Source organism: Stegostoma tigrinum, chromosome 3, assembly GCF_030684315.1.
Source record: "Stegostoma tigrinum isolate sSteTig4 chromosome 3, sSteTig4.hap1, whole genome shotgun sequence".
Classification (NCBI taxonomy): domain Eukaryota; kingdom Metazoa; phylum Chordata; class Chondrichthyes; order Orectolobiformes; family Stegostomatidae; genus Stegostoma; species Stegostoma tigrinum.
The window spans coordinates 94,357,602-94,374,397 of record NC_081356.1 but is presented as its reverse complement, the minus strand read 5'-3'; positions in this window follow the sequence as shown (position 1 = coordinate 94,374,397).

Here is a 16,796-nt window from a genome sequence, read left to right as displayed (position 1 = left end):
TAATCAAAGACCCAGTTACATTCTCTTCCACCCTCTTCTGTTGCACAGAAGGCAAAGAAGTTTGAGTACATGCATAAATAGGTTCAAAAGCAGCTTCGACTCTGCTGTTATCAGACATTTGAACAGACCTTTCAAATATTAATTCAGATCTCTCTCTGTGCTTTTGCTGAGGCTGCAACACTATACTCTTCACTCTGTTCTGCTGCCCTAATGCACTTTGTGTGGTATGATCTACCTGCATGGCAAGCAAAACAACACTTTTCACAGTATTTCAGTACATGTAATGACAATAAATCACTTAGTCAATCAATCTCTCCCCCGACCTGGGCAGAGACTATTGGTCCATCACAGTCCTAGGCAAGATCAGAGTCAATCTGAAGTGTTCCACTGCCCAAGAAATGTGTCATCCACACATTATGCACTAAACCAAGTTGAACTTCAAGGCACTATGTGACGTGATATGGCAACAAAGAGCAGAAGCAATACTGGTGTGAATGAGAATTGGTCAAAACACTTGATTGGAATCATACATAGCAGAAAGGAACACAATTGTGGCTGCTGGAAATAATCTTCAGGATGGTTTTCTAGTTCCAACCACCTTCAACTGATTCAGCCTGCTCTTTTTTTAATTCATACATGGGATGAGAGCATTGCTGGCTAAGCCAGCATTTATTGCCCACTCCACTGGGCAGTTAAAATTTAACCACTTTGTTGTAGGTTGGGAGTCACATGTGAACTAGACCAAATAAGGATGGAACTTCCTTCAGTAAAGGACATTAGTGAACAAGGTGTGTCTTTGCAACAATGGACAACAGATTCATGGTTAATTGCAGGTTTTTAATGAATTCAAATTCTACCATCTGCTATGCCAGGATTTGAACCTGGGTCCCCAGAACATTACCCGAGTGTCTGAATTAATAGTCAAGTAATACCACTCCTTGCCTCCTCCATCATAAAGTCAGAAGTTGGGGCATTCGCTGACAATTCCATGATGTTCTTCACCATTTGAAACCATGGGTTCTTATCTGTGAATATCCAGGCCTCAGCTAATAAAAGGCACACAACTGCTATCTCCTAAAAGCAAGAATCTAACGATCATTCCTTGGTATTAAGTGGCATTACCACTACTAAATCCCCCACTATGAAAATCCTGGCAGTTACCCCTGATTAGAAATTGAAAATGACTAGCTCTATAAATTCTGTGACTACAAGAACAGGCAAGAAACTGGATTACGGATTAGCAATGAATGTTACCTAGCCAGCAATGCCCACATCTCATGAATATTTTCAACAGTTAAATTTGACTTCTAGCTAATCAGGTCCTTTTTTTGTCTGTTTGGCTCAAAAATCTTGAGCTGGTTTTACTTTTCTAAAAGTCCATGCATTTCTTTCTGACATAAGATCATGTCCTTGTTCTGTGACTGGTACTCAGTGATGTCTGAGCTCCTATCCAGTTATAGTATGGAGTAGGCTAATTATAGAAAGACCCAAACCATTTAAAGAGGTCAGGGGAAGATTTTAGAAAACACCACAGAGAGATGTCACAGAGGTCAGGATCTGAAGCTGGAGCAAGTAAAAAGGAAGATGCTTCAAAGAAAGCATTTAATAGGTGGTGGTGAGTTTGATTATTTGATGTCGGGACAGTCTGGTGAGCGGCGACAGAGGGATTGTGTGTTGTGGTCTGTAATTGTTAGCACGTGGGCAGTCATGCCATGGCTTAAACAGTAAGGATGAGCTTTGCTGGCTGGAAAACAAACTACCAATCAAAGATGTAACATAGGAGAAGATTGGATACTTAGTAAATCTCTTGAAAGGATTTTCATTACAATTGTGGTTATCTAAATTGTTGCTTCTCTGCTTCCTTCTGCTGCAGCTGCTTCTCCCTGCTCAGCCAAATGTTTTTGTACTTGTTTTTGTACTAAAATCCCTCTTTTTTGTTAATGTGGACAGATCTTTAGTTTGATTCACAACTCCGTGCTAGAAGGATTAGTTCGATATGATTGCAGAGTGTGTCCCCACTGAGCTTCTATTAAATGTGAGGATACCGCTGGATGTTAACTTAGTATTCAAAGGCCAGACTGCTGGTCGACTGCACTCGTGGAGCTTTTTCTTTCATGAAATTAAGTAATGCCCCAGATCTTACAATAGGAAGATAATCATTGCACCAAGTGTTCTGGACTTATGCACAGACATTATCCAGGATTTCTGATGGGCCATTACCTGGCTTCTGTAGGACTTCAAAAAATCTCCAACTCTGAGTCAGAGTTGGACACTTCAGAATGTTCCATCTTTCTTCTTCTTACAGCAAACAAGGGCAGACGAAAGGGATTAAAGGCTACTGTAACTCCTGGCTAACCATAAAAACAGAATATTCCTGTTTTTTCCCCCAACATCTAACCCGACAATCCCCTCCCATGAGGAAGTTCATCCCATCACCAGTCCTGGTCCAACAGCCTCAATCCTTTCTTCCATGCCCTGACCCTACCCCAAGAATCCCCTCACCCTACATGAAGCCAGCTCCCTCCTGATTTCCCCCACACTGAACCTCCTCCCTTCTGAATCCACCAGTCCTCCCCCAACATCCCTCAAACTGCACTTGAACCAATTACCATAAGGACACACCATGCCCTGACCCCAAGTGACTCATGTCCTCAATTCCTCATTCCCTGAATAGATTTGGCCCAAAATATCCTCCTTGACCATCGTCCCCAAACAGACCTGCACCAACATCCACAGGAAATAACTCAACTCAATGCTCCTGACCTATCCTAAGCCTTCACTATCTCACATGCCACCCTATTTCCCGACTCACCTGCCACTCTCATACTACCCCTTATCTATTTCATATCATACCATTTGCCATTCAGTGTCTGCATCTTCTTGGCAGCCTAAGCCCAACCACCTGACACAGTAATATCTCACCCGTCAGATGTTCTACCCTTCACCCACCTGGTACCTAGTCGCACTCATCCTTTTGGCACCATCGCTGCCATTCTCCTGGCAATCTGTCACCCCATACTTAACTTGTCTCGATAGATGTCAACATTGTTTTCAGGACTCTTAAACATTAGAACATGGCAGCTGTTGCTGTAAAAGTAGGGCATAGCTCTAGCACTGCTCCATTCTGAAGCTGCCTGTATCAACCACTAAACTGAGTTGCTGTTGTATTATGTTCGATTTCCCATCCAAATTTACTTGCATAATCACAAATACAACATTTCCCATGATCTAATTTAATCATCTAATAAAACACAACCTCCTGGCTTTCAAATAATTTTCTTTGTTGAATTTAAAACTATTGGTGTAGTTCCATTTATACCTTTAAAAAAAGGCTTTGATTTTTCATACATGTGTCAATACTGTGAGTAATCTGATTTTAAATTATTGAAAATGACTTTAAACAAATTGTATCAAATCTCTTGCAAAAATTATATAGCCATGGAGTTATACAGCATGGAATCAGACCCTTCAATCCAACTTGTCCAGACGAACCAGATATCCTAAGATGATCCCATTCGCCTGCATTTGACCTATATCTCTCTACATCCTTCCTAATCATGCACCCACCCAGATGGCTTTTGAATGTTGCCATTGTACCAGCCTCCACTACCACCTCTGACAGCTCGTTCCATGCACGTAACGTAAAATGTTGCTCCTTAGGTCTCTTTTAAGTCTTTCTCCTCTCACCTTAAACTCTATGCCCTCTAGTATTGAACTTCCTTATCCAGAAAAAAGAACCTTGGCTATTCACCTTATCCATGCCCCTTATGATTTAAAAAATCTTTATAATGTCACGATGGACATTATACTGTTCTCATTGTTTAAATATGTAATAACTTTTACAATGTCTCTTGCTGCTTTTGCATTGAAAGAAAGCTTTGTTTAAAGTGTATCCTGGAACCTTTGCAAATGGATTCCATTGGCTTAAACTCAACATGATTGTTATTTTAGTTTGCAAAGTGCAAAGTTTATAAACTATTGAGGGGAATCGAGTTTAAGAGCTATGAGGTTATGCTGCAGCTCTATAAAACCCTGATTAGGCCACACCTAGAATATTGTGTTCAGTTCTGTTCGCCTCATTATATGAAGGATGTGGAAGCTTTAGAGAGGGTGCAGAGGAGATTTACCAGGATGCTTCCTGAACTGGAGGGCAGGCTGAGGAAATGTTGATGGAGAGAGGGCTTTCTTCAATGGATTGAAGAAAGATGAGAGGTGACTTGATAGAGATGTACAAGGTGATGAGAGGCAAAAATAGAGCGGATAGGCAGAGACTTTCTCCCAGGGTGGGAATGACTACTACATGGGGACATTATTTTGAAGTGATTGGAGGAAGGTATAGGGGAGATGTCGGAGGTAGGTTCTTTACACAGAGAATGATGGGCGTGTGGAATGCCTGCCAGAAGAGATAGGGGAGTCAAATACTTTAGAGACTTTTTAGCAACTCTTGCTTAGGTACATGGAGGATAGTGAAATGTAGGGGAGACAGGGTAGTTTGATCTTAGTAGGATAATAGGTTGGCACACCACGGGCTGAAGGGCCTGTGCTGTTATATTTTCTAAATTGCCGATTGTGTTCAGGGATGCCTAGATTAGGTGGGTTATAGGGGAATGGGTCTGGGTATGATGTTCTGAGGTTCAGTGCAGACTTGTTGGGCCAAAGGGCCTGTTTCCACACTGTAGGGATTCTATATTCCATGTTCTATAAGCTGAACGTCCATAATCTTTAAACATATATAGAATCCCTACAGTGTGGAAGCAGGCCTTCGGCCCAACAAGTCCACACTGATACTTGGAGCATCCCATCTAGACCCATCCCCCTAAGCTGCACATCCCCGAGCATGAAGAAAGATTTAGCATGGCCAATCCACCTAACCTCCATATCTTTGGACTGTGGGAGGAAACTCGTGCAGACATGGGGAGAATGTGCAAACTCCGCACAGATAGTTGCCCAAGGGTGGAATTGAACCCAGGTCTTTGGCTCTGTGAAGCAGCAGTACTAACCACTGAGCCACTGTGCCACCCCACCTTCAATGTAATTCCTCAATCATTTCTTCTGTTTTCTTGATTTTAAACAAATTGCACTGACAAAGCTAATATAATTAAAAACAGAGTATTGAAGGAACACAGCAGATCTGGCAGCACGTGCAGACAGAAAACAGAGTTTACGTTTCGAGGCTAATGTCACTTCATCAACTTTGGACTTGAACACACAACAGCAGATCACCTTTCAATGTATAACTATGTACTGTGTTAAGACCAGTTGATTATTTTGAAACATAGCTTTAAAATTGGTTTCAATTGTGAAATTCCATTAGCATATAGAAAGTCAACCATGAATTTTAAAATCTAAATGCACTTGAGTTACAATTCCGCAGCTCACGTGCTGACTCAGAAGACTAAATACGGCAAACTGTTTTTCTAGAATTCTATGTGGTCAGTGGGGTGTGGTTGTTAGTTAGCCTGTCTGCTACCTCTATTCACTTCTAATTCCAAAATATCTGCCATTTTCTGTTTCACTTTAAGCCTCCTGACTGTACAGGTTTGCAGCAATGAACAGAATTCTGTTCTCCTGTATTCCCCTGCAACTGAATTGCATATTTTGTATTAAAATGCCACTTGCTTTGAATAACTTGGCTTAGATGCATTTGTGAACATGTTCACTCTTACTAAGAGTCCTCACCCACAACTTGTCCTCCCACATTTAAGTTTCTAGTGCACCAGTAATGAAACAGCTTGTGCAGCCTTAATGCAAAAGCATCAGAAATCTGACACAATCTTCAATAGTCTCATCCTTCATGACCTTACAAAGTATGATACTCAACTTTGAATAAAACACAAGTACAGCACGACCAATGCAGCTTTTCGTTCTGATTTAGGATTACACAGTTTAGAGAGTAGTTTTAAATCTACTGATGGAGCCATTCGTTTTTTTGTCTGTCTTTCTAAAATTCACATATACTGACAGTGAAAATGAAACATAGACACATTTAGAAGTTGCTCTTTCATACTCCAGCATTGATTAACTTACTTTTTGTTAGCACTTTAAAAGATACATCTGTATATTAAAAACCTTTCAAGCTGGAAAATTGTTCCAGAGCTTTCTAGATTCATCATGTGGAGTTAAACAGAATTCTTGAGAGGGAAATGAAGTTGTCTTCCTATTTCTACACCCAGTATCTCATTTGTTCCAATTTTTTTTTGCTAAATGCAAATCCAGGAATAGAATAAAAAAAGTTCAGAGACTGGAACTGTGATGTTTTTGAGTTCTCTTTCCACAACGACTAAAATGCATTGATAACAACACTGTGCCTGTAAAAGCTCTATATAATGGATCAAATAAATCTATTTTGGAACTATTTTGCACCTGGTATTTTTGCCGCCTTAATAAAAGTCAGCATATGGTGGCCTTCAGAGGGAGTTACAATGTGAATTTCCTGTTCCATTGGTGTAAAGCCTGTGTAAATTGGGTGAAAGTAGTTGGACTGCCTGGAAAAGTCTGTGCAGCATTTAAACAGAATGTTTCATATTGATGCTTCAGTCACCGATTAGAGGAAAACCAACTAACATCAATGCATTTAAGATGAAGTAAGAGTCTTTGATGTCAAGGCAACATTTGACTGAGTGTGGCATCAAGGACCTACAGCAAAATTGGAGTCAATGGTGATTCGAGGGGAGAACGTTTCACTGCTTAGAGTTATACTTCACACAAAGAAATGTAGTTGTGATCATTAGTAGTCAAATATCTCCAGGATATCACTGGGTAACGTTCTCGGCCTAACCTTCTTCAGCTGCTTCATGTCATCGTAAGGTCAGAGTTAGGATATTCACTGACGATTTCACCAGCATTAGCACCGTTCATGACTCCTCAGATGGTGAAGTGTTTTGTGTCCAAATGCATTGCGACCTGGACAATATCCTGGCTTGGACTGATACATGGCAAGTAATAGTAATGCCATGAAAATGTCAGCGTGATAGAATACTTCCTACTTGCCTGGATGCATCTCCGACAACACTCACAAAGCATGATACCCCCAAGAGAAAGCAATACACTTGATTAGCACCCTATCCAACATCTTTGACATTTACTTAGTTACAGTAATGTGTACAAGCTACAAGATACACTGCAGCAAATCGCCTAACATCCCTTGACAGGATCTTCCAAACCTGTGACATCAACCAGCTGGAAGGACAAGAGCAGCAGGTACACAGGAACACTGCAAGACCCCCTCCAAGCCACACACTATTCTGAATTGGAACTAGGTAGCTGTTCCTTCAATATCGCTGGGTTAAAATTTTGGATCTCCCTTTCTAACAGCAATTTGGATGTGCCTACACTCCCAGGATTACACCTTCTCAAAAAGGCAACTCACCACAATCTTCTCCAGAGAAATTAGGGATGGGAAATAAATGCTGGCCGAGCCAGCAATGCTTATGTCCCGTGAATGAATAAAAATAGTGTCAGTGATTTTTTTTCACAAACACTCGAGTGCCATTTGCACACAAAGGCTGAAGGAATGGCTGCAAGCCATTGAAGACAAATTCTTTTGGAGGATATTGAACAGGGACCCGCAAGGTAGAAAATGTTTCTCCACCTGGCTGAAGGCATAACCGTGTAGGGTTTACCTGGTGTGTTGTCTGTCTGATGGGACTCCTGCTGGCTGCTGGTTAATTAACAAAGATAGCTTCCCACCCCATTAAACAGTCAACTCATTCACGTTTCTTTTGCAGTAAAAGGAGACATTAAATGCTGCCTAATAAATTCAAGAAGTTGATATTCACTGATTCTTGGCATTTGTATGCCCTGTGTGACAGTGGTGGAGGAAGAAGAAGAGAATGAGAATATTGAAAATCAAGTCATTCAGGAATTTCAGCTGTGTGCTGCTGCCATTTCTCAACCAAGCATCAATCTGCCTGCCTCATAAAACCATGCCAGTGGGATATGGAATATAATACCACACTGCCATGACGTGCTGAAGAAGCACTTCAATTCCACAGGCATGAAAAGACAATCACATTTTGTTCAAATATGGCCTCGCCATCTAAAACAAGCAGGACAGGTTTAAAAAAGAAGGCACATGTAGGCACTGAGGGAAAGCACAGTTAGAAAGGATAATAAGCTGATTATGTGCACTTTGGAATAGAACATATGCTGATTTGATGCTTTGATATTGAGTCATAACATTAGAGGCTTAAAGGAAAGAGTGCATAGTGTTTTTAATGATATCATCACTGAGGTAATGACAATTAGCTTACTGTTGAAAGAGTAACAATGCTTTATAATGTGTCACAATGGTACTGGTCCAATTTGAATGTTGGGGAGTACAGGATTGGTGGTGGGGAGCAAATTGAGATCAGCATTCTTTTATACAAGGCAAGACTACTGTAATGGCATGTGCTGTGGTGCCTCTTGCCCAACTCCATTTTTTGCTCAATCCTAACGTATTGCTCCTCCATAACAATTTCATAAAAGGCTGAGCGGCAGTTTATATCCTTTGCTGAGAAGTCTCTGACTGCATTTAAGGATGGAGGATTCTGAAATCTGTTTATGATCTGACCTAATGAGATGCATCAGAAAGAAATGCAGGTGCAGGCTGATAGGCAAATGGAAAACATTAAAAACATATTTCCCCAGCTGCAGAAACCTGTATTTGAAGCTCACTAGGTTCGCCTGTCTCAGAAACGCTTTACTGCTGTTTCTCACAGCTGCCAGGCCTTATATAACTATCCTGAGTACTTCAGCAACACACATCCATGAAGCTGAAAGCTGCTACGTCATCAATTCCTGCTTCAAAATCTGCAAATGAGACGACTGGTACGCTGATAAGCAGATCACTGTTCAACAACTTAGTTAACTCATGGAATGAGGGTGATCACTGAAGGGTTTTCAATGCAGGACACGTTACCACTGACACTTTCCTGCTAAAATAATTACTGCAATAGGTGACATACTCCAAAATTGACAACGTCCTCTACCACCATCAACTCTCATTCCCAACCTCCCTGTGTTTGGTTTACGTTTTAGAAATTTCTAATGAAGTTACTGTAGTCTCTCCTGTACCACCATCATGATATTAGCAGAATTTCAGCAGAAACCTTGTTAGAAATGTTTATGTAAAGCTGTTGGGGCAGAGTAGGAAAAAACAAAGAAATTCATCCCCAAAGTCTTTCATAGAATTGTTAGAATTTGGACGCATGATTCAATAGCAGTTGTTTTTATTCTCCACAAATCTTCCCTCAGAAGTCAATTTATTAGTAGCACTTGCTCAAGGGTTAAAGAAATAAACTTAGTAGTTTTTTAGTTTCTTCTTCATTTCTATAATATTGGAACATTTCCAGAATGTGTCATTAAAGATCTCTGTAAAACAATAGAATTGTGTCTTATATGCTGATACTAGTATTCCCTTCTTGGATCCCACCCAGCTCATAATGTAGGAGCATCTTTTTCTTAAATAAAACATTCTAGTTAGTACGAACTTACTAGCACATTTCAGAATCTTAACCTTCATTGATGCAAAATAGTTTCAAAGAATTTCCTTTCATATATATGCCTCCAAGGCATCAGCCATGGAGGTCCGCATTCATAGGATGGAGCAGGAATCTGAGAAGGAATTTAAAAATAGATGCAGTATTTCAACATATCAATCTGTGTTTTGAACATATTATATGCTGTGAACCAGGAATTAAACCTGTTATGTCTTTGTATTCTTGCTCACAATTTGAAAACAATTCTAATTAACTCAAGCAAATTTTTGCCTTCAAGCAATTTACTGTTGGCACAGCCCAATTTAATGTATAAAGGTTGCTTCTGTCTTCAAAATCTGACTGTAAGAAGCACAGAAAAAAAACACAACTGGTCGTGAGTAATGAATTTTAAGCACTTTTAAAATCCTCCTCAGCTTCCAACAATATTTCTGTATTTTTAGAAATCACACTTGTTTCCAAAGGGAGGATCATAGAGAGCTTATCATTTGCTACTAATTAAAGAATGTTGCAGCTTTATAGAACCCTGTGAGGAGGAGTTTAAGCAAAATTTATATTCCCTGTGTAAGTAGCAAGTACATTTCATAAGCACCGATGGAAGTCTCAGACACAATGAATAGAATGTAAATACTGCTATTCAGACTTTCAATTTTGTGGAACTAATTTCTGGAGGAGGGCAATGATTGTCATGGTTATTTATTTGTTAAAGATGCTTTATTTTGTGATAAAAGTACAAATGACAAATCCTTTCAGTGTATCACATTTCAATTAGTCTTATAAAGTAATGCCTACATTTTTTTCCAATGCATATTCCGTTACCTTGGAGTTTTAAATTCTGTTTTCTTTGCACAGGCTCGTTCAAATCTGTTTTATTTTTTTAGAATTTGAAAAATAAAACGAAACGGCAAGAGCCTTATGTAACTTGTACTGAAGTGGTTAAATGTAGAGTGTTGAAAGCTCAGAATGGAATGAGGCAAAGCACAACACAGCAAAAAAAAATCCAACCTCCAGTTATTGCTGGCATGCTTCAGAGGTGTGAAGTGAGACAGCTGTGCTGATAATAGCATGAGACTGAATTCCAGCTACTGTCCACTGTTTCAAATTATTCCACACTTCGTTACAGGTGAGGAACACAGCACTGAAAATAATGTTTCAGCTTTATTGCCAGTTAAGTGCTTTAAAAAAATCAACCAAAACTGAAGTGATTCAATTTACAGCACTTGAAGCATTTAATCCGTTCTCCAGCCACATGCCTGCTGAGTCTTTGTCAACATTCCCCATCCCTGGCATAGTAATTCCCTAACTTTTGTGTCACTCTGCCGAGAATATAACAAAGTGAAAGTCTGTTGCCACATCAACTTATATTTCGACAGTCTTTAGAACTTAGGAGGTAAAATTAATTTATGACAACAATGTGAAATGGGCTTGAGTGACTCAATGATTTTTCATTCCCTCAAACTTTGCTTTCAATAAAATTCTCAGTACAATAGCTCAAACACTTTTTGGAGTCTAAGTCGCAATGTCACTTAATCTTGGCAGTATTTTCCATGTCATTGAAAAATAAAAAAAACTGCCATGGAGCAAAATCAGTTTCCTACTTGCTCAAGATCATTTTACACTGCTACTGTGGACCACTGTCTGCCTGAGTCTTTATATCTGTTTCTAAAAAAACTGTTCTAAACAAACCAAGTACCTCTCCTTTCTAATTTTCCTTTCTCCTTTCTAATTTGTGTTTTAACTTTTCATTCATAAGCAAGTTTAGAATGTTGCTAGCAAGACAGCATGTATTACTCATCCCTTACTGACTTTGGAAAGTTCCAGGTGAAAAGCTATCTTGAATCCAGCAAGTGGCTTACTTGGCCATTTCAGAGGGCAGTTAAGACTCAAGAACATTGCTGTCAGCCTGGAACCAGACACAGATTAGACTAGTGAAGGATGGCATCTTTCTTCCATAAAAAAGAATTAGTGAGCTAGACCTGCTGATTTTTCTCAGTATAGAGTCATAAGGATCTACAGAACAGGAAAAGGCCCTTTGGCCCATCAAGTCCATGCTGGTCATAAATAACCACTTACCCATTCTTATTCCATTTTTCCAGCACTCTGCTTACAGTCTTATGTGCCTTTGCAATGCAAGTGAACATCTAAATACTTCTTGAATGAGGGCTTTTGCTTCTGCCACCCTTATAGGCTGTGATTTTCAGTTTCCTAGCATCCTCTGGGTGATTTTTTTTCTTCCTCATGTCTCCTCTAAATTTGCAATTATACCTAGCTCAAAGGAAAATGGCTGTGGTGGCTAGTCATCTCAGCTCCAGTCTACCTCTCCTGAAATTCTCCAGGATAGATATTGTCTCATCAACCCGCACAGAGATGTCATTATAAGCTGCTGGATCAGGTGGGACTTGAATCCAGATTTCCTGGCTCAAATGTAGGGACACTAACACTGGGTCACAAAAGCCCAAAAAGCTTACCCTTACTTAGACACAGCACGTCACAAAGAGATCAGCCGCTTCCAATCAGGGAATTGAAACCTGGTTTTCCCACATGGCAGTCAGGGATGCTAATGACCTTACTGACGGACTTCCTGACTCAGCCTTCCTCCTGTCTTGGATGACAGAACCTTTTGGCTGTCCTCCTGTTCCCTGGCACTGCTAATGCAGCCAGAAAGGGATTTAAAATTATTTGCAAGCACCCCTGCTATTTCCTCCTTTGCCTTACTCAAAGGCCTGGGATATATTTCATCAGTCGCCGGAGATTCATCTACTTTTAACACCAGGAGACACTCAGAACCTCTTCTCTGCCTATGATAATTTCTTGAAGTATATGACAGTCCTTCTCCATGTTTTCTATATCCACATTGCCCTTCTCACTGAACATTGACATTTTCTGTTATTATTAGTGAGCCAGATGTTTTCTTTATGAACGTTCATGTTTTTCAGCCAACATTGTAGTTAAAATTTCTTCTGTTCAAATTGGTTTTGATTATTTGAATTAAGTTAACCAGCTGCAATGATAGGCTTTGAACATGGGGGAAACTTATGCTTCAGGAGGTGGAAAGGTTGCAGGTAAAAAGGTCATTTAATTGGATGAGGTAAGAGGATCCCATGTCCCATCATGGTCATGCCTTGCCTGAATTACATTTGATGCAGGAAGTTCCTTTGCTGGACCGACACACCCCCATCAGCAATTGAGGCCATAATTTGGCCAAAAAGACTCATAAAGTCATGGAGATATTCAGCTCAAAAAAAGACACTTCAGTCCAACTCATCCATGCCGTCCAGATATCCTAATTTATTCCAGTCTCATTTGCCAGCATTTGGCCCATATCCCTCTAAACCCTTCCTATTCATATACCCATCCAGATGCCTTTTAAATGTTGTAATTGTATCTAAATCCACCACTTCCTCTAGCAGCTCATTCAATACATGCAGCACCCTCTGTGTGAAAAAGTTGCCCCTTAGGTCACTTTTAAATCTTGTCCCACTCACCTTAAACCTATGCCTTTTGGTTTTGGACTCCCCTGACCCCAGGAAAAGGCATTGCTATTTACCCTATTCATGCCCCTCATGATTTTATAAACGTCGATACGGTCATCTATAAAGTACCTACACCAATGTACAGATACAGCATGGCCTCCCAACTCGTATAATCAATGCACTGACTAATAAAGGCAAGGATGCCAAACGCCTTCTTCACTATCCTGTCGATTTATGATTCCACTTTCAAGGAACTACGAGCCTGCTCTCCAAAGTTTCTTTGTTCCGAAAAACACCCCAGGACCTTACCATTAAGAGGATAAGTCCTGCCCTGATGTGCTTTTCCAAAATTCAGCACCTCACAGTTATCTAAATAAACTCCATCTGCCAGTTCAACACCCGTTGGTCCATTTGATCAAGGTCCCATTGTGTTCTGAGATAACCTTCTTCACTGTCCACTATACCTCCAATTTGGTATCTGCAAACTTACTAACAATGCCTCCAATCATTTATATAAATGCAAAAAGCAGTGGGCCCAGCACCAATCCTTGTAGCATACTGTCAGTCACAGGCTTCCATCTGAAAGATAACCCTCCACCACCAGTGTCTGCCTTCTACCTTTGAGCCAATTGTGTCTCCAAATAACGAGTTCTCCCTGTATTCCATGTGATCTAACTTTGCTAGCTCATCTACCAAGAGGAATCTTGTCAAACACCTTACTGAATTCCATATAGATCACATCCACCACTCTTCCCTCATCAATCCACTTCATTACTTCTTCAAAAAACTCAATCAAGTTAGTGAGACATGACTTCCTATGTGCAAAACAATATTAACTATCTTTGAGAGATAGTAGGAACTGCCAATGCTGGAGAATCTGAGATAACATGATGTGAAGCTGGGTGAACACGACGGGCTGCTTGGCTCGCTGTATTCATCCAGCTTCACAACGTGTTAACTATCTCTGATCAGTCTTTGCCTTTCCAAATACATGTAAATCCTTTTACTCAGGGTTTCCTCCAACAACTTGCCCACCATCAATGTCAGGCTCATCGGTCTGTAGCTCCCGGCTTTTCCTCACCATCCTTCTTAAATAGTGGCATTAATGAACCTCCAGTCTTCTGGCACCTCACCAGTGTCTATTGATGATACAGATATCTCAGAAAGGGGCCCAGCAATCATTTCCCTCACTTCCAACAGAGTTCTAGGGTACACCTGATCAGATCCCAGGAATTTATCCACCTTTATGTGTTTTATGATGCCCAGCACCTCCTCCTCTGTAGTATGGACATTTTATTTCCCCACGTTCTTGAACTTCCATATCCTTCTCCTTCATGTATGGGCCTCTTCCCAGTGCTGTTGAGATTATCCCAGATGCAGCAGGACAAGTCACTATAAGGCTTTCCAGAAGCAGAGTATAAGCTGCTTGTCACCTTGGTGTGGAGGAGCCTCAATCAAATCAACTCAGTGTCTGATTGAGGGTGTGGACATCAGGCAAGGGGAGCTTCGCTTACAGTCACCATCTGCCCTTGCTCCAAACGCTCCTCGTTCCTCTGCCCTGTTCTAGCAGTATCTCTTCTATGGAAGGCCTCATCTGTGGCACTATTAAGTGCAGGACACGCCAGACTCTCATTGTTCACCCCTTATCTCTGAGCGATAGTAGGAACTGCCAATGCTGGAGAATTCTTGTTGGGCAGGAAGTCTTTCTGGATACCAAATACCAGAGGGAGGCATGTTACTGTCCTCTGAGCTGCATGGTATACAGTGTGTCTTGCTTAGAAAAGGTAGCACAAGTCTCTCACCAACTATCCAACTGGCAGGCAAGAGAAAATTCTCTACATGTCCCAAAATCATTAGATTATATCTAATGGATAATTGGTCAAGTGACATAATCATTAACTGTGCCTCTCATGCTTCATAAAACAAAACAGAAAGTGACCTCACAGCTTTGTGACTGTTTTCCTTGTCTTAGACATCCCCTTAGGACTGAGGATGACTGGAGTTGTGGGTCCTGAGGGGAGTAAACAATCGGATGCTGGGCCCCTACACTCTGCAGCAGGTTGTAAAGAGGCAGATGGCTAGGATGCATCCTCCTTCCATTGTTTGCGTTTGGCCTCCACCTGTAATTGATGGTTGGCCCCCTTTCCAGGAGATGAAGTCGCTCTGCCAGGATAGGAGAAGGGATTGCAAAATCAGAATTAATGCAAAATCCTTCTTCTGGATTCTGGCCCATGAATATCAGTAAATTATTGCAGCCTCAGACCATCACAAAAAAGATTGATTTCATCTTTGATAATAAAGTGTGGAGCTGGATGAACACAGCAGGCCCAGCAGCATCTCAGGAGCACAAAAGCTGATGTTTCGGACCTAGACCCTTCATCAGAGGATTTCATCTTTACCAGTTTTCATGTTTACTCTCTCAGCAGTAGTCCCTGACTAGTATTGAGAAACAGGGTTTTAAGACTATATTACCTTTTCTCGTTCATGGAATCTGTGCAAACTGGAAGGCCAATCTTTATTGTCCTTCAGTAATTGGCCTTGAGAGGGTAGTGGTAACCTGCTTTACACAATTGCTCATATGAAAATACAAGCAAACAAACTAAGAACAGGAGTAGACGTTCACATCCCGATCCCCATCTTGAGTGTGTGCCACTATTCAATATGATCATGGTAGTCTGGTAATTTCACATTCTTGTCTACCCCGCTGTAACCTTTCCCTGTCTTGCTACTCAAGAATCCATCCACCTTGGCTTTAAAAATTTCAAAAAACTTTCCTTCCAATGCCTTTTGAAGAAGCATCCGAAAGACTCACTGCCCCATGTGAGAAATAAAAATCTCCTCATCTCTATCCCAAGTGGGCAATTCCTTATTTTTAATCAGTGATCTGCCGTTCTCAATTCACCCACAAGAGGAAACATCATTCTACATCTACCACATCAAGAACCTTCAGAGTTTTATATGTTTCAATCATGCCATCTCTTATTCTTCAAAACTCCAGAAAATACAAGCCTGACCTTTCCACATAAGACAACCCATGCATTTCAGTTATTAATCTAGTAAATCTTCTCTGAAGTGCTTCCAATGCATTTACATGGCTCCTTAAAGAAAGGAGACATATACTATACTGAAAATAAAAAGTGCGAGAAATCACAACTGTTCACGTAGCATTTATGGAGTAACAACAAGCTAATGCTTCAAGTTTAGAGGACTCTTCATCAGAGCTGAAGTGACAAATACGGTACCCTGTACTCCAGATGTATCAAACAAATGTTCTGTACAACTGAAATGTAACCTTGCTACTTTATATTCAGCTCCACTTACAAAAAAATGATAAAATTCTATTCAATACCCACATTACCTACTGTGCTTGCATACTAATCGTTTGTGAATCTTGCACTGAGATACCCAGGTCCCTCTGCATCTTAGAGATTTTGAAAATATCTTACACCAGGCGCCATTGCCAGATCTTTTACACTTGTTTCCCTATCTATATCGCTTTGTAGTCTCCTCATTTCCTTTTCAGAACTGATGTTCCTACCATACTTCTTTTGTTTCATCAGCAAATTTAATAATCATCTTGTTGGCCCTTTCATAAGAACATAATGACCAGGAGCAGGACTAGGCCATCCTGTCACTTGAGCTCATTCTGCCATTCAATAAGATCATGTCTGACCATTTTGAGGCCTCAGCTTCACTCAGCCACCCTCTCACCATAACCCTCAATTCTTTTGTTGTTCAAAAAATTATCTGTCTTGGCTTTAAAAGCATTCAATAAGAAAGCCTCACTGGGCAGGAAATTCCACAGATTTGCAACACTTTGGTTGAAGAAGTTCCTCGTCAATTC